This window comes from Poecilia reticulata, linkage group LG21, assembly GCF_000633615.1.
Source record: "Poecilia reticulata strain Guanapo linkage group LG21, Guppy_female_1.0+MT, whole genome shotgun sequence".
In the NCBI taxonomy this organism is placed as follows: Eukaryota; Metazoa; Chordata; class Actinopteri; order Cyprinodontiformes; family Poeciliidae; genus Poecilia; species Poecilia reticulata.
The window spans coordinates 25,287,607-25,294,971 of record NC_024351.1 but is presented as its reverse complement, the minus strand read 5'-3'; the positions used below and the strand labels follow the sequence as shown (position 1 = coordinate 25,294,971).

Sequence of the window (7,365 nt, the reverse complement as noted above, 5' to 3'; positions counted from 1 at the left end):
AAGACCCTGGTGCAGAAGCTCTCCTCTCTTGGACTGAGTTTCACACTAGGGAACTGGATTCTGGACTTCCTGACCAACAGACCTCAGACTGTGAGGATCCACAACATCTTCTCCTCCTCCATCACCCTCGGCACTGGCTCGCCACAGGGCTGCGTGCCGAGCCTCCTCCTCCTCTCTCTGCTGACGCATGACTGCTGTCATATAGTGAAGTTTGCCAACAACACAGCAGTTGTGTCACTGTTCATCACATCATAAACAGTGATGAGTCCATATAGAGAGAGGAGGTGGAACACCTGGAGGAGTGGTGCAGAGAAAATAACCTCTGCATCAACGTGAAGAAGACCAAGGAGATGGTGGTGGATTTCAGAAGGGACCAGGATCCTCTTCAGCCCCTGTACATCGGAGGAGTAGCTGTGGAGGTGGTCACCAGCTACCGGTACCTGGGAGTTTCATATATCCAGTGACCTCACCTGGAGTACCAACACCTCCTGTCTGGTCAGGAAGGCCCACCAGCGTCTCTACTTCCTCAGCTCTCACATTACTCGCAGGTACGCGGGAACCACCCTCCACCAGACAGCAACTTCATGGCTCCTCCTGGTGGAAAAAACAACTCCCTACAAGGCCAAAAACTCCAGTACCCAACAGAGAATCAAATATCTGGTATGCAACAGGTATGCAGCACAGACTTGAAGGGGGTGGAGCAGATTACCACCAGTCATGGAACTTGAACCAGGGACCATTACAAAGAATCTTGACTTCATGAAGAGAAAACTCAGGCAGCACCGCAGAGAGTACCTGCAAGCAGATTGCAAAGGTAAGTAGCAGGATCCAGGAACTCAGTGAACTTAGAGAGAAAACACTTAGGGGCATAGCATATCATGAAAGCCAAACACTCAGGCCCCGCAGGACTGGCGACAACCTCCTTTTAAACTCTGGATGATGAGGAAGATGACTTGCAGGTGTGTGTCATCAGCACCTGAGATTCACCCTCCGGCAACAACCTCCTGGCTCCCTTTGATGGATAACTGAAAGAACTACAGAAACCCTCCACAGAACCCAAACCCCAGCTTCCCAACACTAAATAATTTTACAAAATATTTTATTTAAAAAAAAAAGACTTTTACATCAAATGTATGTGTATCCACTTAATGGCAGCACATAAAAATGTAGATTTGTGAGATTTATAAAAGGGAAGAGCACAAAATTTTTCTGACTTGTGTTGTTCGTCTTCTACCCTGTAGCTGGAGCTCCTGTTCTTACTTCTTGCTTAAACGTGCAGAACAGTCTAGAGTCTAGACCAAGTCATGTCAACCCACCTCTGTTTAACAATAAATTGATCATTTATCGTTAAACAGATTGATCATAAATCGAGCACACTATCCCCACTATAAACAGTGCTGGTGCTGCACTGCTTCCCCCTCCTGTGATGCTGGACCAGAATTACCTCAAAGCCGTGCAGAAGTCTTTCTCCATGGTCTCTCCAAATTCCTCTGGAGACTCTGCCAGATGTTCCCAGCAGACGCTCACAACTTGTTTGGGAGTGCCAGGTCTGACCGGGATCCTCCCCACCTCCAGGCCTGGCTCCAGGGTGGGGCCCCGGTGACCCGCATCCGGGCAAGGGAACATGGTTTCCAAAGGCCTTCTTTATCATAAAGCGTCTTTGGGCTGCACTTTGTCTGGCTCCTCCCTTAGGACCTGTCTGCCTTGGGTGACCCTACCAGGGGCATGAAGCCCCCGACATCATAGCTACTAGGATCATTGGGACAGTCAAASCCCTCCACTACGATAGGGTGGCAGCCCACGGAGAGGACATTAATAAATAAATTAATGACATATTGTTATGACTCATGTCCTGTCCATGCTGTGTTAAGCACTCATTSAGCTCACCTGCCACGCCTGATTGCTTACCTGTTCCACCTGGGCCTCGCCCTACTTAAACACCCCTCAGCCTCTGCTTCCTTGCCAGATTATCGACAGCCACAAGCCAGTAGAGATCCAGTGTTTCCCTCCAAGCCTTCAGTGTTTCTATGACCCCTTTCTGTCCACGGATTTTCCCCTCCTGCCAAGCCCTTCACGGATCCCTTCTATTCTGGATTTCTGGACCCTGACCCAAGCTCTGCCTCACGACCACCGATTATCGCCTGCCCCTCAAAGCTAAGTTTGCTCTCTGTCCTTCTCTGTATGACCTCTGTCTTATTATCGACCAAGTCCCTGGGTGTTGTGGTTTGGATCTCCCCGTGAAGATCTTCATTGCTTCCACAGAAGCCTGTTCCACTGGTTTCCTGCATCTCCCTGTCGTCAGACCCTCTGCTCCACCCGTCCACTGCTCTACAGGTCAGTTAACCTGAACGTTTCTAAGATACCCCTCCTTTATCTGTGCATCACCAGCCTCCTCCCCTCTCCTCAGTGCTGTGTTTGACGACCTCTTCCTGAGCAGATCTAAAAATAAACTTTTTCCTTTCGTTTACTCCTGTGTGGTTGAATTTCCGGGTCCGCTCTGAGTACCCTTACAACATATTGTTTAATCAGTGTAGCATTCAGCAAATGTAAATAACTTTACTAATTTTTACTGACCTAAAATAAGTGTGGTCTGATGTGTCTTTTTAATTTCTGCTTTCACTTGTATGTGAAACCATAAATATAGAGTTTCAAGTACACATGTGACTCATATACTCCAGGGCCAGGTGGTAGGTGTACTGAATTTGAGGACTTCATATGGTAGCTGAGCTGTCAGCCTAATGGTGGCCTCTTGGTTAGTGTTCTGTCTGACCCCCACTGATCTCAGCTACAGCTTCAGAATGTGGCAGCATGTCACCAGAAGCTTGTTATCAACAGTCCCCAGCCACCCACATCCCTATAATGTGAGAAGGACCCTTGGTGAGTGTGGCAGTATATTGACACTAACAAGGACTTGCTTCCATTAGGTGATATCAGCCACTCCAGTGGCTGTTTGGCTACTCAAAATGTTGCCATCACAGCTGTAGACACAGCTACTTCCTGAAGTTAATTTGTTCCAGCATGAGTCTGTGTGCTCTACACTAGGTCAGTGATTWCCGATGCTTATAGACTGACGTGGGTAGCCAGGCTTTTAATAACTAGCATTGCTTTTATTTTATTTACAGAAAGAACGGCTCAGATTCAAACCAACAAGCATTCACAGTAGCATACAAAAGGCATCCAGCAGATGCATTTGTAGAACTTTAAGTTGATAATTCATTTCTATTCTACCTTTTATATTTTTACGATTGAATAAGTTATTCCCAGAAAGACTGCATTATTAGGCCTTAAGATGCCATGAATACATTTTAAACTTTTAATTGGCTATTATGTTCAAGATACATTTTCAGAATATAGTGCCAGTGAGAAGTGGCCGCCACATCAGAGTATCGCTTTAGAATGCTCATGCTGAGCAAGGCCGACCTTTGTCATCATATTTCAATCTCTCATTTTGGGGAATTTTATTAAAATATAACTAATTACAAAAAATGTGTTGGTTTCTAAAAACCTCACACTTAACTACAGGTGTTATCTGGCTAAGTTGTTTAGAAACCGTCACACCTATTATGTTTGTGAAACATTCAATTTATTTTATAAAGCATCAGTTTACAATATGTCATTTTAAGGCACCTTACCAAAAACAAACATCTTAATTCAATCTTACAAACAATCCAACTGATCCTAGTTGTAAAACAGTGCATCAGGTTCAGGTCATTATTCAAACTATTTTACGCATTTTCTATCCAAGGAACCCCATCAGATTGCATCGAGTCATCCTTTACAAAAGGAAAATACAACAATGTATTACTGAAAATATATTGTAATATATTCTATTTTATTTTCCAGTATAGTATGCGTTGTAAACACGAATACAAATCGATATATATTGATGATTCAACGGTAGGAGTTTGCCCTGCAGTTGCCTGCTGTCGTCATTTGTGTCCTGGGCTGGACACTTCCCTCACCTGGCCTGCTGGTGTTGGTCAGAAGGGCCGTTGGTGCATAACTGCAGCCTCACTTCTGTCGGCCTTCCCCAGTAGCTTGCTCTCAACATGTGAATGTGCCATGTAAGATTTCAATATGGTATACAATAGGCATTATGGTAACACTTTATTTGAAGGGATGTGCATAAGACTGACATAACATCTGTCATGAACATAAAGAAGTCTTTATGAATGTTTATGACTGTTGTCATGAAGTGTCGTTCAAAAAATGACACTTTTAATGCAAAGTTGCTCTAAAAGTTGCCTTAAGTCCATTAAAAATGTCAACTTTGCATTAAATTGTCATTTACAAAATCATGTAAAATTGGCACTTTTAATGCAACTTTTAGAGCAACTTTGCATTATTTACCGGGGTCATTGTCTTGTCGAAACACCTATTTTAAGGGTATGTCCTCTGCATCATACAGCAACATGACTTCTTCCAGCATTCTGTTTTACTCAAACTAGGGTTGCCACCTTTCACAAATAAAAATAAGGGACACACACCATGACGCGTGTTGCTCTATTCTCATGGTGGGACGTCTGCTGCAGTGATAGACATTATTCAATGGCAGTGTTTGTTTTTAAAAAGTGATCCTTAGAGCAATCGATCATGCATAGAGGTCAAAAAGAGTATCCCAATATTGTACTTCAATCAGAGTAGCATACCTTAAACACGTTTAATTAAGTAAGTGTAAAAGTATTTGGTAAACTACTCAAGTACTGAGTAATTTACGATCATAACACCTGATTTAATATTCAAAATGCCTCCTCAGACAGCTAAAAGTATAAAAGTTAAGTGAACAGTCTGGTATTTTAAATAACATTACCAGAGTAATTTATACAAAAAGGAGTTGGGTTTGGAGGCTGATTCTAAACCAGGGGTGGGCAACTCCAGGCCTGGAGGTCCGGTCTCCTGCAACTTTTACACGTCTCAACTTCAACACACCTGAGTCAAATAATGAGGTCGTTAGCAGGACTCTGGAGAACCTGACTGCACTGAGGAGGAGATTCAGCTGTTGGATTCAAGTGTGTCGGACCAGGGAGACATTAAGAGTTGCAGGACACCGGACCTCCAGGACCAGGATTGCCCGCCCCTGGTCTAGACCAAATTCACTGAGGGCCGGAGTAGTCGGTGTTTTTGGAAACAAAAAAAATAAACAGAGCAATAGTTCATCGTTGAGTATATTAAGTGAGCCAAAGAGCCACATTTGACTCCAGAGATTCAGGTTGCAAATCCCTGGCAGATGGAAAGTATGATCCTATCTCTATATAGCAGTAAAAGTGCAGCACTAAATATTTAATTCATTGTTGAAGAAAATTTGTGAAGGTTAAAAAAAAAATCACCACTGAGTATTAACATAAGACATTTATTTAGTATAATTTCTTTAGTTGGCCCCCATCTAGAACCACCCATGGCTGCAGGTCAATGTCTGGTGCATTAATAATACATTAAATGATCTCTGAACACTGAATTCATAAAATACATCAACATGTCAAAATAAAACATGCAGAAAACCCCAACAAACCTTTTAAAGTCGGAAAAAATTATGTATTTACTGTTTATCTATTTGTATGATTTGTTCTTTAAATGACCATTTGTAATATTTTGGTTGATACTACTATACATTAAATAAGCAAATAATCAAACCAATATAGTCGACTAAGTAACTTAATCATAGCAAAATGTTCTGCACGATGATTGAGAATGAAGAGATTCTGATTTCTGGTTCTTGAGGTTCTGACAGGTCTGCAGTTCCTCTTCTGATCTATTCTGTCTAGTATCATACAGCACACTGCACCACGGTGGACACATTTTTTAAAATTGTCTTTATTCATCCTCACTAACATTATTCAGCCTGGGATTTGCATCTGTCCACTCACGTATTTATCTTTACGAGAGGTTTTGCTTCTAAGGACGGTAGAGTATCGGGTCAAGGGTGTTTTAAAAAGACCGGGGTTGACAGCCCCCCTCACCCCGCATTCACTCCTGCCATGAAAATTTAGTTGACCTTAATATTTCCTGTGTTTTATTTTGGTCATTATTGTTGCACGCCTATGTGTGTGATAGGCATGTCTATAGGACATTTATAGAAAACGGAACAAGTCACGCCCCGTATCGGTTCAATATGGGACGCAACATTTGACAGCCAAATACGGAACCATTCTGTATTTTATGGGATGGGCGGCGACCCTAACTCAAAATGATCCATGATCCTTGGTATTCAATAAATGGGACCAACACCATAGTACAGTGTTTCTCAACTCTGGTCCTCAAAGCATTTTTTAGATGTGCCTCTATTCCAGATTGCATGACCATCAGGTACTGCAGAAGCCTGTTAATCACCCAGAGATACAATTCAGGTGTGGCAGAAGGGAAACACCTAAAACATGCAGGGCAGGGGGGCGGTGAGATCCGACGTTGAGAAACTCTGCCATAGTACAAGAAACCACCCCAGCTAATGATGTTTGAACCACCAGGCTTCACTGCCTTTACTGTGGCTTGAATTCAGTGTTTGCAGGACATCTGACAAACTGTCTGCGGACAGTGGTGGCATAGCTACTTTGAAAAAGAATCTTTAATCGGATTACTGATTACTCCTTGAAAAAGTTAGATTACTGATTACTTGATTTGGAAAGTAAGTTACATTAAAAGTAACTTTTTTTTAGTTACTTTCAGCAGCTGCTAACTTCAACGCTCCACCACCTGTGAAAATTACGTTGAGTTTAGATAAAACTTAATTGCAAGTTATTTTATAATGGTAACATCAACAATGTGTCTTCACTTATAAGGTTGAACTGAAGGGAAGATTGTGTAACGGTTACAACAGTACAAAAAAAAACTTTTGTAATTTGTGTGTTCCACTATTGTCTGGAAAACGATAAATAGGATTTTACAGTTCCCCCCTCCCGCCCCAGCCTCTAGGTTACGGCCCTGTGTTTGGTGTCAAAGTGCAACGCTCCTCCTGCCGCTCCACAACACAGATGCTGCACAGATTTGTGACGCTTATCTTAAACTGTTGATCATAGATATTGCTTCATGAGTCATAGGGTTAGTAGCTGGGTTAGGGTTAGGGTTAGGGTTAGGGTTTACAGTTTTATGGGATGCATATATACGTAAGGCACTACATCAGTCTTGATAAGGAAGTGGGGTTTCATTTTTCCAAACTTCTCTTTCCCCTTTATGATATATATATATATATATAATAATAATAATAATAATACATTTTATTTCAAAGGCGCCTTTCTGGCACTCAAGGACACCGTACAATAGTAAAAAACTGTGACAGAAACAAATAAAATGTAACAAGTAAAAGTAGATAAAAATAAATAAAACAAAACAATGTATCTATATAAAAACTATGTAAAATCAGGCAAACCAATT

General features: G+C 42.0%; 1 long non-coding RNA gene across 1 annotated transcript in view; it reads left to right on the top strand.

Annotated features, from left to right (window-relative positions):
* Positions 1–1,709: 1,709 nt before the first annotated feature.
* LOC103458049 (uncharacterized) overlaps positions 1,710–7,365 on the top strand; it is an 11,627-nt gene continuing 5,971 nt past the window's right edge. Inside the window, exon 1 of the long non-coding RNA XR_532522.1 lies at positions 1,710–2,334. This is a non-coding gene — a long non-coding RNA (uncharacterized LOC103458049). The remainder of the gene's footprint in view (positions 2,335–7,365) is intronic.